The sequence below is a fragment of the Diceros bicornis genome, chromosome 32 (assembly GCF_020826845.1).
Source record: "Diceros bicornis minor isolate mBicDic1 chromosome 32, mDicBic1.mat.cur, whole genome shotgun sequence".
NCBI classification, from domain to species: domain Eukaryota; kingdom Metazoa; phylum Chordata; class Mammalia; order Perissodactyla; family Rhinocerotidae; genus Diceros; species Diceros bicornis.
This window is the reverse complement of record NC_080771.1, coordinates 8785798-8809662: the sequence shown is the minus strand read 5'-3', so window position 1 is coordinate 8809662 and position 23865 is coordinate 8785798. Positions and strand designations below refer to the sequence as shown.

Here is a 23865-nt window from a genome sequence, read left to right as displayed (position 1 = left end):
TTGTACCTGATTCATGGCTAAAATTTTAGAAAGCAAGCTATAAGACCTGTGCTTGCATTTTTCTGTATGTTCATGTGTGTTTATGTAAATGTGTGGTAGATGTGTGATATTTTTCTACCTCTAGATGGTTTTGGTAAAATTAACTTGTAAAACAGCTCTATTTAATTGACTGAAAGAAAATTAAGTGCTTACGTGAATTAAGGGTTCCTAAAACTGTCAGAAATATAGAAACTAACCCAAATGTTTTTCAGGTTCATGTGATCTGAAATGTTCTTTAGTAAATAAAATCTAGTTTAAGTTTGTTTGCTTAATTAAAATAGATATATCTTAAGAGTTATCAGCATTAAAGATAATGCATACAGCTTTTGTTCCTCCTGGGTTTACTAGTCAATAAGTTCATGTTGTCTCTGTTATAAAATTTGTCAGTGGAGAAAAATAGTTTAGAGTGATGGCTGACTTTGCCTAATGTCTTGTGAACTTTTTGTGGGTCATCTAAACATAATTATTAAGAACAAGTAAATAAACTGATGCAGGTAAGATAAAAGTTTATAAATGAACTTTTCAAAAAAGTGTGCTTTTGATATGTTTACTTAAATAGTTTCCCTAAACCTTTTTGATAACTCAAAACTTTAGAGTTTTGCTAAGTTAACTTAAATGATGGATAGTCATTGAATATCTACATAGTTTCCAAATAAGATAAAATACTGAAACATTAATTACTGAACATAAGTTTATCCACTTTTGGCTTCCTTTTATAGAGGAGCTAAAGATATCGGGTCTATACGTAAACACATTTTCTGCTACATTGAAAAATTTACTATGAGGAAGAATATACTTCTAGAAATTATAAAATATATTTGTAAGTCTCCCAATCCACAGAATGCTACTGTAAGAGACAGTCCACAATTGCTTACTTCTTAGTTTTCACTAGGAATTAAGGATTCTAAGGGTTAAGAATTCTAATAAAAAGGTGTAATTAAAACTACTTAGAATAATAAGGGTGAAAGGAAACAACTGTGTATGAAAAGTAGGGGAAGGAGAATGATTGTTCTAGAATAAGAAAGAGGAAAAAAATAGGACAAAATTGTAGAAGGTTTGTGGAGAAGAATATTGGGCAATGAATTTTATGCATGATTAAGCTGGCTAAGATTGGAATGAATGTAACTTTAAAAAATGAATTTTAATACCAAAAGTACACTGGTGACAAATTGGAATTGGTTTTCTCTCTGTTAAAAGGAAAAAGTTATCTAGGATTATTGGTCAGCTCTTGATAATAAGAGATTGTAAAAGATTTTTCTTCACCTTAGAAAACAAAGATTCTGTGTTTTATCAAAATAAATTCCTGTGTTTAAGGTAGACACTTCCAGTTATGAAATAAATAAGTCCCAGGGATGTAATGTACAGCATAGGGAATATAGTCAATAATATTATAATAACATTATATGGTGATACATGGTAACTAAACTTAACGTGATGATCATTTTATAATGTATAAAAATATCAAATAACTATTCTGTACACCTGAAACTAATATATTATTGTGGTTCAATAATACTTCACTTTAAAAATATTGTGTTTTTTATATTGTCCTTATCATGTCTTTGATTACTTAAGAGAACTGAGTCTTCTCTATTAAAAGAGCTAAGGTTCTTTTCCCAGAACAATATAACTTTCTGTATTTGCCTGTGAAGTCTTTGTCACTTTGGTTAAATGGAAAACAAAATATTGTTTCATAGTGACTTATGATCCTTTTTGACCAAGCGCTTTTAAGCTTTTTGTCATTTTTGACAGACTTCCCCAAAATCAAATTCTAAACAAAGTCTTTTTGACCTTGAACCAACTTTGGGATTTTCCAGAGGGTCCCTGGAACATCTTAAATGATTTGTTTTCTCTCCTTATAAAAAGAGAAATCTTAAAGTAATTAGGCTTATTTGATATGTTAAATTACATTAAAAGCATATTAAATTATAAGTAATGCTAAACCTTCTTTACCTTATATTTGTATAGGTCTCTGTTAATATAAGGGTTTCACAAATTGTATGAAACTCCTAAAATTCTATTATGTCTTGGTATAATGTTATCAGTCATAATTCTAGCTATTATCTTAAAATGTGGTATGTCACAGAAATAATCATATTTCTTTGTCGATTGCATTATAATGCACTGTCATAAAACATTTAAACATGCTCTTTTTTAAGTCTTGAATCATTTACAATCATTGTGTTATTCTGATGCCTTTGCAAATGTTTTCCTGCACAGTGCTTCATCTTCTAGCTGATTCACAGAAAGGATTTTGACAATTAAAAGCTTCTGATGACTTTAAGATCATAAAACTGAGCTGGGTAAGAATCTCCAGTACTAATGGAAAAATTTGATTCAGACAGAACAAGTATTAATGACGTGGGACTGAATGAGTTGAGGAGGATGATTATAATTTTATATTATCTTTTGTTTGAAGCACTGCTGGTTCCTTAATGTTTTGTTTTTCCCTAATTAAGAGAAATTTTTCTCTTAAACTATCCATGACTTACAGCAATTTGGTAAAGTAATTTTTAAAAACAAAGGTAAAAAACTTACTTTTTCTCCACACTTGATCCCTCCAGAATTTGGAAAACCTTGAATATTCTTTTCATGGCACTACAGTTAGTTATTTACATAAATTCAATAAGAATTTGTTTTCCTTGTAACAGGACACAATTGGAAACATTGGTTAAATTAACAAGGCTTTGACTGGAACATCATATTTTAGATAGATGTGCATAGACTCAGATATGACCACAAAGAATCAAGGAACTAAGGTTGACTTAATGGAATCAATAAAGCCTGCTGAAAAAATTGGCCCAGTGCCTTGTTTACAGGGTTCCCAACAGCCTTAGCAGATGAGTAAGGAAGGTCACTTCCTGGCACACCCAGGAACCTCAGGATAATTTTGTGTAAATTGAGAAGAGGAATTCACCAAAACTATAGGTATTGCAGGAAAAATCTGGGCTTGGCTTTCTGGCCCCAGAGAATTTTAAGAGCTCAATCTGTGATTCGTTATGAAAAGATCCAACAAGCAGTCTTAAAAAGAGCTTATATGGTCTACCACCATTCTTGTACACTTGTGTAAATAATCAGGCTGAGTTTATTGTAAAAAAAAAAATTAGTTTTACTGTGATTATCTTTGGTGAAAAAAAATGGCGGTGATTGAAGAGTGAAAAATTTTGTTTGTACCTTTGTAGATATTGGATTCTAATCTTGTTAATTATCTTTGATTCTAATCCTGTTAATTGCACTGGATCCTGATTTCTTCCAGTCTCCTCAAATATCTGGCTATGACATTCCAATAGAACATTTTCCATTTTCTCCTACTCTTCTGATTTGGAATCACTGAGAACAAAGACTGTCTTAAGATTTCCTTGGAAGGGACAATACCAGGGCTTCATCACTACACAGATAGCAGCCAAACTTCAGGGACTTGAACCTTGATATCACATCTCCCAATTAAGAAGTGCTCCTTCAGACTCTAGGAACTGCACACCAGCTGGAGACCTCAAAATCAAATTGACTAGGAAGAGAAGTAACTGACATCAAGGTAGACTGCTTCCTCCCAGGACTTCAGATCAAGAAAGTTTCTTTCCATTCATTCTTCCCTCTCTGACCATCCTTTTCCTAATTCTTATACTATGAAGGTCTTTTATGATTCTTTTGTCAATGTTTTGCCTTGCTCTGGCCTGGAAAGATAATGCCTTTGTTTGCCTATCTCTGGCCATAGCAAATGGAGGTAATCCAACTTCCCAATAACTGTTGGATTTGCCACAATTCTGGTGATTCTGTAATTCTATCTGTCACAAACTTCTCCATAACTTCCAATGCCTCCGTTTCTCAGGAACAAACATCTCCCTCTCTATTGTGTCAGACTCCCTAACCCTGGGGGGTCCATTTCCCTATCTCTGGTTAACAATCTCAAACTGGAGAACCAACTTGTGTCTAGACTCTGCACTAAAAAAGGGACACAAGTCAAGGATAACCAGAATAAAATTGCCTGCCTAGTCTACAGACCCTTAAATATTACTAGATTCCATAGCTGTCACCTTTTTCAGTCCTGAGTCACAGACTCAAATGGGAATTACCAGGATATATTCATGACTCAAAATTAGCTTCCTTTGGTAGATCACTGCTCCCCTGGCTAGGAGTAAGAGCAAATGAGGCAATGATCAGGAACCTCTCCTTAACTCTTGACTATATTGTAGGATCTTCTGCTAAAGCAATAGCTGCACATACACACACAAAAAAACCCTTAGACTCTCTGTCCAAGGTTTTTCTTGAGAATAGGATAGCCCTTGATTAACTTTTAGCTGAACAAGGAGGTGTCCATGCTTTGGTAGACACTACTTGCTACACCTGTATTCACACTTCTAGGGAAGTTGAGACTCAGCTCAAGCCACTTAGCTTAAGAAAATGATTCCTTCAATGGGTCTGCTTTGATTTATTTGATTTTGATTGGTTTATGTCTTGCGGACCATAGATCCAAAGTGCACTTCAGCCATTAGGAATTATCTAATTTATAATAATCATAATCATCTCCCAGCTGTGCTGTATACTCTCGAAAGCTTTTTTTTGTTGTTGTTGTTGTTGTTAGGTCTTTATTCTTTTTTATTTTGTTTTTAATTTTTTGTTTATTGCAGTAACATTGGTTTATAACATTGTATAAATTTCAGGTTTACATCATTATACTTCTATTTCTGCATAGATTACATCATGTTCACCACCCAAATACTAATTACAACCCGTCACCACACACATGTGCCGAATTATCCCATTCGCCCTCCTCCCTCCCCCCTTCCCCTCTGGTAACCACCAATCCAATCTCTGTCTCTATGTGTTTGTTTATTGTTGCTATTATCTACTACTTAATGAAGGAACTCATACGGTATTTGACCTTCTCCCTCTGACTTATTTCACTTTGCATAATACCCTCAATGTCCATCCATGTTGTCACAAATGGCTGGATTTCATCGTTTCTTATGGCTGAGTAGTATTCCATTGTGTATATATACCACATCTTCTTTATCCATTCGTCCCTTGACAGGCACTTAGGTTGCTTCCAAGTGTTGGCTATTGTGAATAACACTGCAATGAACACAGGGATGCATGTATCTTTATGCATTGGTGTTTTCAAGGTCTTTGGATAAATATCAAGCAGTGGAATAGCTGGATCATATGGTAGTTTTATCCTTGATTTTTTGAGGAATCGCCATACTGTTTTCCATAGTGGCTGCACCAGTTTGCACTCCCACCAGCAGTGTATCAGAGTTCCGTTCTCTCCATGACCTCTCCAACACATGTTGTTTCCTGTCTTGTTAATTATAGCCATTCTGACGGGTGTGAGGTGATATCTCATTGTAGTTTTGATTTATATTTCCCTGATAGTTAATGATTTTGAACATCTTTTCATGTGTCTGTTGGCCATCTGTATATCTTCTTTGGAGAAATGTCTGTTCAGGTCTTTTGCCCATTTTTTGATCGGGTTGTTAGTATTTTTGTTGTTGAGATGCATCAGTTCTTTGTATATTTTGGAGATTAAGCCCTTATCAGATGTATGGTTTGCAAATATCTTCTCCCAATTGTTAGGGTGTCTTTTCGTTTTGTTGATGGTTTCCTTTGCTGTGAAGAAGCTTTTTAGTTTGATATAGTCCCATTTGTTTATTTTTTCTATTGTTTCTCTTGCCCGGTCAGACATGGTGCTTGAAAATATGTTGCTAAGACTGATGTCGAAGAGCGTACTGCCTATGTTTTCTTCTAGAAGTTTCATAATTTCAGGTCTTACATTCAAGTCTTTAAGCCATTTGGAGTTAATTTTTGTGTATGGTGTAAGGTAAGGGTCTACTTTCATTTTTTTGCATGTGGTCGTCCAGTTTTCCCAACGCCATTTGTTGAAGAGACTTTCTTTTCTCCATTGTATGTTCTTGGCTCCTTTGTCAAAGCTTAGCTGTCCATAGATGTGTGGGTTTATTTCTGGGCTTTCGATTCTATTCCATTGATCTGTGTGTCTGTTTTTGTGCCAGTACCATGCTGTTTTGGTTACTATAGCCTTGTAGTATATTTTGAAATCAGGGAGTGTGATACCTCCAGCTTTGTTCTTTTTTCTCAGAATTCCTTTACTTATTCAGGATCTTTTGTTGTTCCAAATAAATTTTAGGACTCTTTGTTCTATTTCTGTGAAAAATGTTGTTGGAACTTTGATAGAGATTGCATTGAATCTATAGATGGCTTTAGGAAGTATGGACATCTTAACTATGTTAATTCTTCCAATCCAAGAGCACGGAATATCTTTCCATTTCTTTGCGTCTTCTTCAATTTCTTTCAGCAATGTTTTATAGTTTTCTGTGTACAGCTCTTTCACCTCTTTGGTTAAGTTTATTCCTAGGTATTTTATTCTTTTTGTTGCATCGAAAGCTTTAAATGGATGTCCACAGCCAAGCAGATGGTCTCCCTAAGACTGGAATGTCAGAAGAGGAATGAACAGAATGACCGACTTAAAATATATTATCCTGAAGTTATGACCTGCGAATAGGACAGAGATTTCAGCAAAAAAAGTCATGACCTATGAATACCAGACTGAGGATCAGCAAAAACTGCGAGAACTTCAGAGCAGTAGCTGGAAGTGGTGCTAATGCCTTAAATTTTTATCACGTCTCTCAATTAAGCTGAGAGTCTGATCAAAAAGAAGGAATTATTTAAAAAGTGACAGTACACCAAAAATGGAGTCGCTTGTGGTAAGCCTCACATCACTAAACTGAGACCTAATACTTAACTCAGTTGCAGTTTCAACCTCTCCGAAGAGTGAAATCTTAAATGAGTCAATCTAGAATTGCCTAGTCAGCACTAGTGAGGTCATCTGTCTGATAGACCCCTGCCTTCCTCCAAAGGAAGGGTTCATTGTCTGAGACAATCCGCTCTTTGCTAGATAACTTCCTTATCCTGCTTCTTTTGCCTGTAAGAGTCTTTCATTTTGTATACCTCTTAGGAGTTCCTTTTAATCTTCTAGACAGGATGCTGCCCAATTCATGAACTGTAGAATAAAGCCAATAAGATCTTTAAAATTTAAGCAGTTGAATTTTGTTTTTCAACAAGCTGGAACTTACTTTCCTTTTATATGATAAAAAGACTAAGTTTTCTTGTACTATTGGTCCACTCCTGATAAGAGATCCTGAAAGATGTTTCTCTACCTTTTAAGGTAATCTGCCCAAAAAGTGAAGATTCTGTGTTTTACCAAAATAATTTTCTGTGTTTCATGCTGTTTTTAATCAGGTTTTTGATTACTTAAGAAAACTGAGTCTTCTTTATTAAAAGAACTAGTTCTTTTTTTTTTTTGAATAGCTAAGTATTGTTTCATAGTGACCTATGATCCTGTTTGACCAAGTGTTTTACAACTTTTTGATATTTTTACAAACTTCCCCCAAATAAAATTCTATATAAAGTTCTTTTGACCTGGAATTAACTTTGGGGTTTTCTAGACGGCCCCTAGAATATCTCAGAAGAATTATTCTCTCTCCTTACAAAAAGAGAAATATTAAAGTGATTTGGCTTACTTGACATGTTAAATTACATGGGGAGCATTGCCAAATAAGATTACTAAGCCTTCTTTATGCTATATTTGCATAGCGTTCCAGAAATTGTATGAAATTTTTGGAAATCTGATGTGATCTGGTATAATGTTATTAGTCATAATTCCAGTTATCTTAAAGTATTGTGTATCACGGAAATAGCTACATTTCCTTATCATATGAACTATTATCAGATCTTTAACAACAGACATTTTTAAATCTTTTGTCATTTACAGACAGTTATTGTTTACTCTGATATTTTTGCAAAAATGAGGTTCATGGAAAGGAATTTATGAAGTGCTCCTGACCACTGACACTGCTGCACAACTAGAAGACATTGAACCTCGGGTACACATCTCACAGCTGAAGAGGGATGCACCTAACACTGGTCCTGTGCAAATTCTGGAGACCTCCAAATCAAATTGACTATGAAGAGAAGTAGCTGACATTGAGGTAGACTGCTTCCACCCAAGATGCTAGATCAAGTCTTCATACTTTACCTACACATGAAACCCTTTCTTCTCTTTCTTTCCTTTACTCTGGCATTGACCTGGAAAGATAATGCCATCATCTGTGTCTGCCAGGCCGTTGCTAAAGGGAATAACCTTTCAGACAGCTGGATTTGTCATCAAAGACTTCAATCTGCCCATGATGCTAGACAACCCCTGGTCCTCCCTGTGACCAATGTTTCTTCTATTCCCAATGTCACCATGACTACAATCGACTCCCCTTGGAAGTCACTTACAGAGTCCAACCTTTGTGGCCAGAGCATCCAGGGCCTTGTTTTTACCTTTCTCCAATTATAACTATACTTTCCCAGTTAGACACAAATACCCATGTAAATGATAGCACATTTGCACCCCCACCTTCTATGATTATCTAAATCAGATCTGCCCCCGATCACAAAAGATCTCACCAGCAGAAACCATCTTTTCAAGGAATTTAGAACAGCTTTTTATTTCAGGCAAGGAGCTCTACTTCTTGAATGGGCTGAAGACCAAACTGACCCCTGGCTTAAACAGGCAAATGCAAATACGGCTGCAAATGAATCCATGTGCAGTGTCATCTTAGTGAGAATGGCTTTTGCCTTGACAGGTTTTATCTCTGTCTGTGGTGGTTATCATTCTCCTTGGGCCTATGAATGCCTACTTGGCTGGCACAGAACCGAGAAATGCCTCTTAGGTTATCTAACTGTGCCCCTAAATGTCCACAATCAAACTGAAGTACCTCATTGGTAAACTCCACTGAATGTACATCATTAAGTTAGAAAGGATCTACCGGGAGGTGTTCATGATTCGTTTCCTTTGGCCGGTCCCTACTTCCCTGGTTAGGATTGAGTACAGGTGAGGTTACTATCAAGAACTTCTCCTTAACTCTTGAAAGTATTGCAGAATCAGCTGCTAAATCAATAGCTGCACACACAAAAAAATCCCTAGACTCTGGCCAAGGTAGTTCTTGATATTAGGATGGCCCTTGATTAACTTTTAGCTGAACAAGGAGGTGTCTGTGCTGTGGCCAATGCTGCATGCTGCACCTAAATTAGCATTTCTGGGGAAGTTGAAACTCAGCTACATAAAATTACTGAACAAGCCACTTGATTTAACTCCTTCAACAGGGTCTTTCTTTGGCTTATTTGATTTTGATGGTTTGGGTCTTGGGGACCATGGCTCCAAAGTGCACTCTAGAAATTGGGAATTATCCTGCTTATAACAATCATAGTAATCTCTCTGGTGCTCTGTATACACTCAAAAGCTTTCAATACATATTTGCAGCCATTAAACACCAAGCAATGATCTCCCTAAGCCTGGAACATCAGAAAAGGAACAAGAGAAGGACCGACTAAATATATGGGAACTTGGAGTCATGACCTGTGAATACCACATAGAGGATCAGCAAAAACTGTGAGAACTTCAGAGCAGTAGCTGGGAGTCGCACTAATGCCTTGAATCTTGATCACATCTCTCGGTAAAGCTGAGAGTCTGATTGAAAGGCGGAAATTGTTGAAAAAGAGACAGCAAACCCCAAATTGAGTCACTTGTATTAAGCCCATATCACCAAACTGAGACGTAATAGCTAACTTAAGTGCAGTTTCAACCTCTCCTAGGAGTGGAATCTTAAACCAGTCAATCTGGAATTACCTGGTCAGACTAGTGAGGTCATCTGCCTGACAGACCCTTGCCATCCTCCAAAGGAAATCGACCTTGCCACAAGCAATCCTCTCTTTGCCAGTAACTTCCTTGTCCTACTCCTTCCACCTATAGAAGTCTTTCATTTTGTACAGCTCTTCAGAGCTCCTTTCTAACTTCTAAGTGGGATGCTGCCCAACCCATGAATCATTGAGTAAAACCAACAAGGTCATTAAAATTTATTCAGTTGATTATTTATTTATTTATTTATTTATTTATTTATTTTGAGGAAGACTGGCCCTGTGCTAACATCTGTTGCTAATCTTTCCTCTTTTTTCTTTCTTCTCCTCAAAACCCCAGTACATAGTCATGTATCATAGTTGTAGAGTTGTAGCTCCTCTATATAGGATGCTGCCTCAGCGTGGCTTGGTGAGCAGTGAGTAGGACTGTGCCCAGGATCCGATCTGGTGGACCCCAGGGTGTCAAAGCAGAATGTGTGAACTTAACTGCTACACCACCAGACCAGCCCCTGAATATTATTTTTAACACCTTTAAATCATGGCAAGTTACTCAGGTCTTCCATTTATAGAAATCATGTAAAAATTCATTTTTGAAAGAGCATGTTAAAGTAAAAAGAATTAATCCACTTAAGAAAACTGCTAATAATAGTACAGATGGTATGCTATTATGGAAAAAAAAGTGATGTTTTTAATGAGAAGAACTGAGGTTCCATATATAATGCTAATGTCTAGGCTGCATTGGAAAATGTCATAGAATTCTAGATTCACAGAATATTGATCCAGGGTGAACAGTACTTGAGAGGTCACCTCATCCATAGCCACCCCCTGCCTCTTACCACCCAATTCCCAGAACGGACTCCCGAATATCACCCAGTGGGGTTCCCAGACCTCTGGTCTCCAGTGCCGTGTTCCCCACCATGAAGGCTCTGCCTGATTAATCCCGTGATTAATAGACAAAGTCAAGTGAAGGGCCCAGTAGGACAGGGGCTCCTACTAGTCCAGTGCTTGTTCTAGCATGTGCTCTCCATGTATCTGTTGAGTAAACTGATGGAGATGGAGAGGTTTGGGGGGCTAATTTGGAGCCCCCAGAGGCGTCTTCTCTCCTGAGACCTGCCCAACCACTTAGGAGTTAAAGTTAGTTCCTAGGAGTTTACTCTTCAGACCATGTAGTTCCACACGGGAAACCTCAGGGAGTTCCCCGAGGGAACAGCGATAATCCCAGTCAACTGCCACTGAAACGAGAAGAGCTGGATCGCTTACAGTTAATGTGACGCAGGGAGATTGTACACGATAAGTGAAACTGAGGTCTGGCTTTGGGCTTCATGGACTCCAGCCTCACCCGTCACTTCTGCAGAGTCCTCATGAGCCAGGAAGGGGCTTCCAGGCTGCAGCCAGACACGGCGAGGTCTGGGAGTCGCTTCTTCTATTTCCAGAACTGGTTGGTGTCACAAGGGGGCATGTGATTGAACAAGGAAATTGGGAGAATAATTCATCCCTACCTTTTTTATTTTGTGAGGACAGCACCCTACAGTCTTCACAGGCTAAGAGCCAGGTCTGTGTTCCCAGGTTGCAAAGGTCAGCTGACCAGAGCAAAGGGCAGGATGGTTATGCCTTAACAGATGTGTGTGTGTGTGTGTGTGTGTGTGTGTGTGTGTGGTGTGCTAAGTGATTAGAAACAGCCTCCTTGTCTGCTATGTGACCTCCCAGATTGTTCCATGTGGATAGAGATAAGGGTGCTATTTATTAAGGTGCTCTTTATGACCAGTGATTCTTTCCTGGATAAAAGGGAGAACCCCCAGGCCGGGTCAATCTTTGCAGAAGCCATGACCTGTGGGGACTGACCCTAATGCTGTCACAAAGTTCTCACCCCACCACAGGGATCCCCATCACCTGCCTGTCACAGTGTCTAGAATTAGTGTAAAAGAGCATCCCTTTTAGAATTTTGAGTCTCCAGAAGCTTCGTTTCAGCTATAACCTATGGTCTCGGCCAAGAACATGTGAGCTTTTCTGGGATTATCATGTGCTTTATGCTGCTGCTTGCCAGTTCTCCCTGATGTCAATATTGGTCTGGCCTGGACAAAGACAGACTTGTCAATGACACTGGGAAAATAGTGTGAGCGTGGAGAAGGTACAGCTGTCTTTTTATTGCACTGGCCTGGAGACAACCCTGCTTCACGTCTGCACCCTCCATTGGCAAGAACAAATGTCATGACTCTGCTTAATGTGAGGGGGACTGGGGCATGCGTTCCAGGCTGGGCAGCACCTTCTCAGTGACAAGTGCACACTGGGAGAGGGGACCATGAAGTGTGAGCCATCAGCACACATCTCCACCACCTGGTCACTACCTCTCCCAGGAGCCCCAGCATTCCTATTTCCAACCGTCCTTCCAGGCAGCCTGAGGATCCAGGAGGAGTCAGCAGGAAGGTGGGGCACTTTGAAGGGGTGGAGGTGGAGGAGATCCTAGAAGACAGAGGCTACATGAGCTCACCCACAGGGGAACCAAGCATGTGCTTAGGGCACCAACAAAGTTGGTTTTTCAAAAAGTTTTTGACACCACAGCAGAGTGGTTGTGAGTATGGGCTCTAACATTATGCAACTTTTGTTCAATCCTCAGCTCTTCCTCATACTTGATATGTGACTGTGGGCCAGTTCCTGGACCACGCTGAGCCCCACGAGATAACAGAATCAATTCATAGGGTTATTTTGACAACTAAATGAGATTCTACAAAACACTCAGCACTATGTTTGCCTCACAGTGAGCTCTCAACATATATTTGTCAAATGAAAGTCTGAATGAATAAAAGTGGAAAATACTAACAAGTGTAAACACTCACAAAATTATGGCCAGGAAATGGTTATTGTAATACAATTTAAATGTATAATCTTCCAGAATTTTTCCTATGAAAATAAAGATACGTATTTTTACTAAAATGAGATATTATACATGACTGGATTTTTATAAAATGTTTACTTATTTTATTGAAATATAATTTACATACCATAAAATTCACCTTTTCAAGTGTACAGTTCGGTCGTTTTAGTGTGTTCACAAAGTTGTGTAACCATCACCACTCTCTCACCCCAGAGCATTTCTATCACTCCTAAAAGAAACCTCATACGTATTAGCAGTCATTCCTCATTCCACACCCCCCATCCCCTAACAACCTCTAAACTACTTTCTGTCTCTATAGATTTGCTTATTCTGAACATTTCTTGTAAAGACAACCACACCATGTGTGGCCTTTTGTGTCTGGATTCATTCAGTAGCGTAATGTTTTCAAGGTTCATCCCTGTTGTAACAGATATCTGTACTTCATTACTTTTTACAACTGAATAATATTCCATTGTTTGGATAGATCACATTTTATTTGTCCCTTCATCAGTTGATGGACATTTGGGTTGTTTCTACTTTTGGCTCTTACAAATAATGCTATTTGTATACAAGTTTTTGTATGGACATGTTTTCAATTATCTTGAGTACATATCTAGGAGTGGAATTTCTGGGAAATATGGAAACTGTATGTTTAATTTTTGAGGAGCTGCCAAACAGTATCCCAAAGCAGTCAGAACTATTTTATAACCTGTTTTCTTCTTTTCACAATAGATCATGACTCTCTTTCCTTGTCAATAAATAGAGGTGTGCATTAGTAGTTTGAGTGAATGCATAGTATTTCCTTAGCCAGCTGTACCAGAGTGTATTTAATGAATTCCCTATTGTTGGACATTTAACGATTCTATGAAACAGGCTTTGAGCATACTCCTTGTGTCCCCAACAGGTAAAGGACACTTTCCCAGGTGTACCCAGAGCACTTTGCATCCCTCTATTCTGGTGCTTTCACATTGCATTGCAATTCACACTCCACATGCCCCATCTGTCTTACCTACTACATGATGAACTCCTTGAGTTGATGCAACAAGTCTTGAATTCATCTTTGTATTTATAACATTTAGCATAGTGTCAGGCATTTGGTAAATGTTTGGAGAATGAATACATGGAATAATGAATAAATAGAAGGATGGATGGGTGGGAGAATGAATGAATAGAACCAGGGACTATGGAGGGATGGAGTTTGTTTACGCAAGAACATTCTGTCCAAAGATCCTTGCCTCTAGAGGTAGTGAGTTCCCTGGCACTGGAGGTGTGGGACAGGAAGCTGACTCACTTGGCAGGAATATTGTAAAGTTAATTTAGGCATCAGAAGGGAGACTCGGTGAAATTTAAGATGCTTCCAAAAGTCACAACATAGAGCCCTATGAAACAGAAGCCAAGGGAAGCTAAGAGATTTGTCCTCAGTTCCCCAGCTGAGTAGCTGTGGGGCTGGGAGTTGCTCTAAAAGTTTTCAAGCTTGTTCTGAGGACCCCAGAGCAAAGTCTCCCCTTGTCTAAAGGCATCTGTATGCCTGTGCCTGCCTTTGGGAAGCTCACAGAGAACTGAGGGTAAAGTCCTGAAAGGGAGAATCTCTTATGTAACAAGCTGTTTGAAGAATCTGTGGCTATCTGTAATCGGAGAGTTTAGTTCAGGCTGTTTAGATAAAAGAGGGTAAACTCTGGGCAAGCATGGAACAGAGGCACCAACAGACACCCAGAGCGATCTTTGGAAGGGAGAGAGTTTTTCTACTATTTCCTGATTAGACTATTGGATGAGAGATGGGGTGTGAGCTGGGGGGCAGGAGCCGGAAGGAGCTGGGAGCTGAGGGGCAGGACAGGAGTTGAGGCTCTGGGGCCTGACTGTACATCCCCTCCCAGCAGCTCAGAGACCTGCAGGCAGAGACCTGCTGTCCTTCCGCAATGTGGCTCTTCACTCTGGTCCTGGTCTCCCTAGCCACTTCCATGGCTTGTGGTGAGTCCTTCTGAAATACAAATAGTGGGGGCACATTGGAAAGCCTTGTCTGGGGATAAGGTGGAGGAGATGCGTACAGGACAAAGGCATGACAGGTCCTGATTTATAGCAGCTGCCCTCAAGAGTTGGAGCTCAGAGCGTCCCCAGTCCCAGGACTGACAGAGACGCAGAGGAGGATAAACACCCCCAGAGCTAAGCTGCCCATGCCAAGCACAGGAGAGCAACCAGCTAAGCTAGTGCCTCGCAGATGAGAACTTTGACAGCTCAATTTATTTTCCCCTTGATGTTAGTCCAGATATGACCAAATTATGGAGAATGGTTTAACAGAATATAAATATCAACTCTGGGGTCACAGGGCATGAGTTCAAGTCCCAGCTCAGCACTTACTAGCTGTGTGTCTTTAGGCATATTACTTCATTTTTCTGTGCCTTGATTTCCACCTCTCTAAACCTGAGATGAGGACAGTACCTACCTCATCGGGCTGTTGTGAGGAGGCAATGGGTTTTTGTTTCTAAAGAGCGTAGTTCCTGGCATGGAAAGAATACAAAAAAACAATTCATAAATAAAAGGAGTGTTTTAAATCACAATGTATTACAGAAATTTGAGGAATGGTAAGACCAACAGAGCAGGAGCCGACTGCCATTGGAAAGAAAGTCTGTTACTCACAGTTCCCAAGGGGAGGGGGCACGTCACCAACATCAAATGGGCCATCACTCTTTCTCGGGCAGGCTTTGCATTTTGCTGTCTCAGAGCCTCATCTCAGCACATTCTCTTCTCTGCTTTATACCTTTATACCCCCTCTTCCAATTCCCCTTGCTCAGCCCTCCCCTTGCTGCAAGTCCCAGCCCCAAGGTCATGGCCTCCATGATGCCACCAATGAGAAGGCCTCGCTCCCTCTTCTAACTCCTGCAGGACCTTACTCGTGCCTCTCTCAGGACACTGACCACTTTCTTTCCTGCAGGAGGGTCAAGTATGTATGTGGCTCATTCTCCCTATAAGGTTCAGAGCTTCTGAGAAGAGGGGCCACCTCTTGTTCCTCCTCCTATCCAGCATGCAGCTCAGCGCTAGGATCCTAGTGGATAATTGTTTCCAGAGGCTCCTGAGAGTGGAAACCCAGTGTCTGTTCACTCCCAGCATCTCTCCTTCTTGCATTTAATTTTCACTTGATGCTGTTTTACCTCCAGTTCCAATTTGCTCCTTTAGATAGCCCTATGAGCCAGGAAGGATAGTTAATGTCATCTCTCTTTTACATAAGAAGAAACTGAGGTGTAGAGAGTTGAGGTCACTCGTTCAAGGTCACATGGTGAAAGTGGCAAGACCCACTTGTAATCTAAGTGAACTTCCACCTCTGACGTGTCCTCATTTCCTCTCGATGTCCAGCAGGGCACCCATCCTCACCGCTTGTTGTGGACACCGTGCAGGGCAAGGTCCTGGGGAAGTACGTCAGCTTAGAAGGATTTGCACAGCCCGTGGCCGTTTTCCTGGGCGTCCCTTTTGCCAAGCCCCCTCTTGGATCCCTGAGGTTTGCTCCGCCACAGCCTGCAGAACCATGGCACGTCGTGAAGAACACCACCTCCTACCCTCCGATGTAAGCCGGGGTGTGGCTTTGGCATCTTTCAGTGGGGTGTTTGCCTCAAAGTGATGTGGGAAGGAGCCAAGGCAATCCTCTGAGCCTCACACTTTGTTCTGGAATCCTCAAGATATTGTAGATCCTTAAAGACATTCCAGAACTCTCACAACATTCTAGAGCCCTTTAGTCAACAAATATTTATTGAGAACCTACTGTGTGCCAGCCATGTTCTAGGTTCTTGGGATCCATTAGTAAACAAAACAAAGATCCCATCTTCATGGAGCATACATTCTAGGAGCAGAGACAGATAATAAACAACGTGCAAATTAATAAATGAATTATATAATGTGTTAGAATATGATAAGCACTTTGGAAAAAATAAAAAGTTGACCAGTGAGGAGGATTGGAAGTAGTGGTTCTGTTTATCCTCCTGTTTGTACTTTGCGATAGTTGGTGAGAGGGGTGAGCCAGGAGGTGTGTGGGTGGGGAGTGCTGTGGGGTGTCGACCAGGCAAGATCTCAACTTTCCAGTGTGTCCAGCCACCTGGTTACTAGCAGAGCAATAGTTGGTGTGTCCTAGTCACTTTGGTCAAGTTGAGCAAAGAAGCCCCTCAGCCATCTCCCAGGGCACCTGGATGCCTATGTGCATCCACTTAGACCTTATTCATCTCAGGAAGGCATTTCTGGGAATTTCCAGGGTCTTGCCTTTTGCTGCCTTCTTTTCTTTTTTCTTGTATGTCTTTTTTCCTCTTCTCTACTTTTCTCCCCTTCCTTTAAAAATAATATTCACTCATCTTATTTCTTGATTGCAAGTGTAATACATATTTATTACAGAAAAGTGAGGAAGTATAGATAAGTAAAGGTAAGAAAATGAATATCATAGCCATTCCATCCCTGGAGAGAATTGCTGTTCATATTTTAGGTTCTGTTTTTCTGGTCTTTTATCTGTTGCATATTTTCTCTCTTAAAAAAAGAATCACATAAGATTCTACACAAAATTCCAACATGTGTGTGTGTTTTTCTTTTTTTCCCACACCAACAAGCAATTCTCAGACACAAGCTGGTTGTCCTACAGTTCAACTCAATTCGGACACTATTCACTGGGAGGTAGTGTCAGATACCACAGCTTAAGGGCTCAGTCCCACAAGACTGCCCTGTGTTTCAGATGCCAATTCCAAGTCCAGGTTGTGCTTCTGACTGATCCGCTATAAATCAGAGGTTCTCATGACCTCCTCCAAGCCATTAATTAGCTAGATCTACTCATAGAACTCAGGAAACTAGTTTACTCACAAGACGACCAGTTTATTGTGAAGGATGTTGATCAGTAGCCAGATGAAGAGATACCTAGGACAAAGTCCTGAAGAAAGGAGCTTCTGTCCTTGTGGAGTTTGGGGCCTGGCACCATGGCACGTGGAAGTGCTCTGGTTCACCACATTGGAAGCTCTCTGAACCCCCAACCTTTTTTTTTTTTTTAATGAATGCTTCCTTACATAGACATGATTGATTAAATCATTGACCACTGACCATCGATTCAACCTCCAGCCCCTCTCCCTTGCCCAGAGATCAGGGGGATGGACTGAAAGTTCCAGACTTATAATCACATGCTTTGTTGTCCTGACAACCAGCCCCATCCTTAGGTGGGGTCCAAATCCACCTCACTAATATAACAAGAGACACTTTTATAGTTCTCATCACTTAGGAAATCATCCAAGGATTTCAGGAGCTCTGTACCAGAAACTGGACAAAATCCAAATATATATTTCTCATTATAAGTCACAATATCCCATCACACTATACAGATAGTTTGGATGTCTGCTTTGCTCACTTATAGGTATATCATGAACATCATTCTGTGACATTAAATATCATAGCTTGACATTTAATAGCTGCATTGCCTTGAGTAGTGAATCATAATTTATTTACCCAATCTCTCATCTGAGTTCATAAAGTTGTCCTTGATATTTTTGATGATATAAATAGCACTCTGATGAACATCCTGTAGCTAAATGTTTATGTACTTTCATGAACATTTTTGGAGATGTTCCAAGAAATAATATTTCTGAGTCAAAGAGTATTCATCTGTTCTTAATTTCACTCCAGTAACTTCTTCTGTTAATTAATGAAAACTTCCATTCATCAGAACTTTGGCAATGCTTGGGGTTATTAGAAAATGTTTTCTGGCTAATGGATAGACAAAATAACAATAATAATAATTGTCATAAATATATGTAAAATTTTGCTATTGTTTTGTATTTATTTGAATACTAGTGGCATTGAGCCCTTTTTTCCCATTTTGATGTTTGAATTTCTTCTTTTATGCATATCATGCCCCCTGCTCTTAGTGATCCCTGGAAAGTTCCTTCAGGATGGAAGTCAAGGAGTCATCTTTGCAGCCTCTGACTCTGCCACTTGACAGCTGTGCCATCCAAGCACCTTAGTGCCTCGATTTCCTCAACTACATACTGGGGCAGTGATGCCTGCCTTCTGGGTACATTGAGATTCAGAAATGTAGCTGATAATGTCCTTGGAAATACAAGCACTCCATAGTATGGATCTGTGTAACCTTTGGCAGGTTCTCTAACCTTTCTGTGCCTCAGTTTTCTCAAGTGTAAAATGGGGATAATAATAGAATTTATGTCATGGGGCTGATCTGAGAATTAAATGAGTTAGTGCATAAGGGGTACTTAAAACAAGCCTGGCATGCTGGGAGGACTCAGTAAATGTTACCAATTATAATCTATGTTGGATCTTAAAGATCTGTTAATTGGGCAGCCATTAGTGCTGGCCTGCGTTGGGTGATGATAGAATCTTAGCATGTCAAGGCTGCAAGACCCTTGTAGAAATCAGTCCTCTCACTTTAGACCTCCCGGATTCAGGCCAGACCAGGGAAGGTATTCACCAAAGGTCACTGAGCATATTAGTGGCTGAAGCAGGACTAGAATGCAGTTCTCCTGGTGTTGCCCCACCAATATTTCACCCCTGACGTGTTGTACACCCTTAATGTCTTCCATTTGAGTGACTTCTCATGGTTTATGGAAGTGTCCCGTGGACTAGAACACCTAGTTTATATGGTGGAGTAACATGGGCTCCCACCATACAGAGCCCAGCGGAGAGTCAGGCTGTGTCCATGTGTGCAGGAAGTGGTCCTCTCCCAGGTATATAGGCAGCCTCCTCTCCTTGACCCAGGGCATCCTGAAGGATCTGGGAAGGGGACAGGTGCCTAGGCCTCCTCACTATATGTAATTCTTAAAGATCTCAGTGAGCCCAAGTACCCCCCATCCATATCCCCAGACAGCCTCCTGCACATTCCAGTGTCTCAAGTCTGGTAAAAACAACTCTATTACAGGCCTAACCCTCCCAGTCGAAGGTCCAGCCTGACTGTAGGAGACGTTTCCTCCCTTAGCTCTGATTGAACCTCAGGAGCTGTTCTTTTCCCCTGTCGCTCCCAGGTGCTCCCAAGACCCAGCGGCGGGGCAGATGGTCTCAGATCTCTTTACCAACAGAAAGGAGAACATCTCTCTCCAGTTTTCTGAAGACTGTCTTTACCTAAATGTTTACACTCCCGCTGACTTGACGAATGAAAGCAGGCTGCCGGTAAGCAGCGAGTTCCAGCGCTGTGGGATCTTCTGGTGGAGACTGGAAGAGGATGAAGGCAGCTTGGGGCGGGGGCATCACCTGCCATGGCTGTTTCAGGGGCCCTAGGGCTTCCTTTTCCCACCACAGCCAGACCATGTGATCACAGGAAACACAAGTTTTCCCACCTCATTTTCTCCTAGTGACAGACCTAGGGCCTCTGGGGACTTTGCTGTACATCCGTAACGTACATTTTAATTTTTCCAGTTCTCTCAGGCTAATAGAGGGAGAGGAATGATTACCCTTAGTTGCTAGATTAGGAATCTGATACCAAGAGAAGCTAGGATATAATTTCCACTAAAGTTAGAACTGGAAGAAATGTTAGAGATAAGCCAAAAACCCAACCCTTTCTCTACCAATGGAGAAACTGAGCCCCAGAGATGGGAAGGCGAGGTCACACAGTAAGGTTGGCAGGACAAGAGTGTGAGTCTTCTGATCTTCAAACCAGTGCTGTTTGACGTAGACTAGGAACTTGAGCCTGTGTGTGGCTTGTCCTCAGCACACAAAGATCCCTCTCTGAGGTGTCCTGTGAGGGAAGTGTGGAGACAGAACATGGATCAATCCAAGAAACCTTTTCTTTTGCCTTTGGCCAATTATCTGGGACTCACTTCGAGCTAATTTCCCTCCCTGATTGTCTTTGGCATGTGCTGATGACCCAGTGAGTCAGAATTTCCTGAATAAAGGGAGGCCCAGAGATGGGGCAGGCTTCCAGACCAGGCTGGAGGGTGAGAGTGTCTGCTGGAAAAGGAGGGTATCCTCGAGTGGAGAAGGGAGGGGCGTGAGCACCAGCCATCTCCCAGGATGCACCTGGCATGATGCCCCGGAGTGGAGGAAGCGTCTGTGAACTTGTGACTAGAAGTGGCACTGCACAAGCTTGGCCCAAAGAGGTGGGGGCAAGGGTTCGCTCATTCATTCATTCACTTATTTCTTCTCTATTGTACACTCAGTGCCCCAATATGCATAGCTAGACTTGGGGGTTAGGAGAAAGGAGGAACATAAAACAATTAATATGCAGCCCCTGCCTTTAAGGACCTTACCATCTGGGCCATGCAGACAGAGACTAACTTCAGCAAATCACTACTAACCAGCTGTTGGCTCAGCCTTCACTCAGAGATGACTCACATTCAGTTCCTCCAGGGACCAGAGGTGTGAGAGGAACCTGGGAACCTGGAGGCAGGAGAACATCTAGTTATGACACAAGTTCTGGAAATACAGGGCCTGGGTTTAAATCTTGTTCTGCCTTTTACTAACTGAAGGATCTGGCTCCGTTTCCTCAAAATGGGAATAATCACACATGAGTATTCACTGACAAATACCAAGCTTTATCTCAGCGCCTAGCAAGGCACACAAGGACAGTACTCCTGACACGTTAGTTAGAGTGGAAAGGAAGATCTTACTCCTTCCCTAACAGCTGACCTGCTGCACCGTGGACATAGGCTGCAGTGTGCTGGGCAGCTCAACATGTGGATTCTGGAGCCAGACTGCCTGGGTTCAAGTCCTGCTTCCACCACTTATTAGCTGTTAGATCTTGGGCTGGTTAAGTGCCTCAGTTTCTCTGTCTCTTAAATGGGACCACAGCAGTTCCTACCTCAAGGATGGTTTAATTTTAATTGCTTAGAACAGTACTTGGCACATAGTTAATATTTTTTTATTGATGTCTTAATAATTTATAACATTGTGAAATTTTGGTTGTGCATTTTTGTTTTCAATCACCATATACATGTCTCCCTTCACCCCTCGTGCCCACCCCCCACCCCCATTGCCCCTGGTAACCACAGTACAGTTTTCTCTGTCCCTGTGTTCGTTTATATGCCACATATGAGTGAGATCATACAGTGTTTGTCTTTCTCTTTCCGGCTTATTTCACTTAACATAATACCCTCCAGGTCCATCCATGTTGTTGAAAATGGGAGGATTTTGTATTTTTTTCATAGCTGAGTAGTATTCCATTGTATATATATATATATACCACATCTTGATCCAATCATCAGTCTAGGGACACTTGGGTTGCTTCCACTTCTTGGCTATAGTGAATAATGCTGTAAATGAACATAAGCCTCTTTGGATTGTTGATTTCAAGTTCGTTGGATAGATTCCCGGTAGTGGGATAGCTGGATCATAGGACATTTCTATTTTTAATTTTTTGAGGAATCCCCATACCGTTTTACATAGAGCTGCACCAGTTTGCATTCCCACCAACTGTGAATGAGGGTTCCTGTTTCTCCACATCCTCTCCAACATTTGTTGTTTTTTGTCTTGGTGATTATAGCCATTCTAACGGGTGTGAGGTGATATCTTAGTGTTGTTTTGATTTGCATTTCCCTGATGATTAGTGATGTTGAACATCTTTTCATATGCTTGTTGGCCATCTGTATATCTTCTTTGGATAAGTGTCTGTTCATATCCTCTGCCCATTTTTTGATTGGGTTGTTTGTTTTTTTGTTGTTCAGTTATGTGTGTTCTTTATATATTATGGAGATTAACCCCTTGTGAGATACATGTTTTGCAAATATTTCTCCCAGCTGGTGGGTTGTTTATTCATTTTGATCCTGGTTTCGTTGGTCTTGTAGAAGCTCTTTAATCTGATAAAGTCTCACTTGTTTATTTTTTCTTTAGTTTCCCTAGTCTGAGTAGGTATGGCATCCAAAAAGATCCCTTTATGACCAATGTCAAATAGTGTGTTGCCTATATTTTCTTCTATGAGTTTTATAGTTTCAGGTCTCACCTTCAGGTCTTTGACCCATTTTGAGTCAATTTTTGTGAATGGCAATAGCAGATGGTCCACTTTTTTTGCATGTGGCTGTCCAGTTTTCCCAACACCATTTATTGAAGAGACTTACCTTTCTCTATTGTATGTTCTTAGCTCCTTTGTCAAAAATTAGCTGTCTGCATACGTATGGTTTTATTTCTGGGCTTTACTTCTGTTCCATTGATCTGTGTGTCTGTTTTTGTACCAGTACCATGCTGTTCTGATTACTATTGCTTTGTAGTATGTTTTGAAGTCAGGGATTGTGATGCCTCCAGCTTTGTTCTTTTTTCTTAGGATTGCTTTAGCTATTTGTGGTCTTTTTTTGCCCCATATGAATTTTAGTATTCTTTTTTTGCTTTTCTGTGAAGAATGTCATTGGGATTCTGATTGGGATTGCATTAAATCTGTATATTGCTTTAGGTAATATAGACATTTTAACTATGTTTATTCTTCCAATCCATGTCCATGGGATGTCTTTCCATTTCTTTATGTCATCATCGATTTGTTTCAATAATGTCTTATAGTTTTCATTGTATAAGTCTTTCACCTCCTTGGTGAGATTTATTCCTAGACATTTTATTCTTTTTGATGCAATTGTAAATGGTATTATATTTTTGAGCTCTCTTTCTGTTAGTTCGTTATTAGCACACAGAAATGCAACTGATTTTTGTAAGTTGATTTTGTACCCTGCAACTTTGCTGTAGTTGTTGATTATTTCTAATAGTTTTCCAATGGATTCTTTAGGTTTTTCTATGTATAAAATCTTGTCATTTGCAAATAGTGAGAGTTTCACTTCTTCGTTGCCTATTTGGATTATTTTTATTCCTTTTTCTTGCCTAATTGCTCTGACCAAAACCTCCAGTACTATCTTGAATAAGAATGGTGAGAGTGGGCAGACTTGTCTTGTTCCTGTTCTAAGAGGAATGGCTTTCAGTCTTTCCCCATTGAGTATGATGTTGGCTGTGGGTTTGTCATAAATAGCCTTTATTATGTTGAGGTACTTTCCTTCTATACCCATTTTGTTGAGAGTTTTTATCATAAATCGATGTTGGATCTTGTCAATTCCTTCTCTGCATCTATTGAGATGACCATGTGGTTTTTATTCTTCGTTTTGTTGACATGGTGTATCACATTGATTGATTTGTGGATGTTGAACCATCCCTGCATCCCTGGTATGAATCCCACTTGATCATGGTGTATGATTTTTTTAATGTACTGCTGTATTTTGTTTGCCAATATTTTGTTGAGGATTTTTGCATCTATGTTCATCAGCGATATTGGCCTGTAATTTTCCTTCTTTGTATTGTCTTTGCCTGGCTTTGGTATCAGGGTGATGTTG

General features: G+C 40.3%; 1 pseudogene; it reads left to right on the top strand.

Annotated features, from left to right (window-relative positions):
- Positions 1 to 14523: 14523 nt before the first annotated feature.
- The window catches only part of LOC131396004 (liver carboxylesterase 1-like), a 32379-nt pseudogene continuing 23037 nt past the window's right edge, over positions 14524 to 23865 (top strand).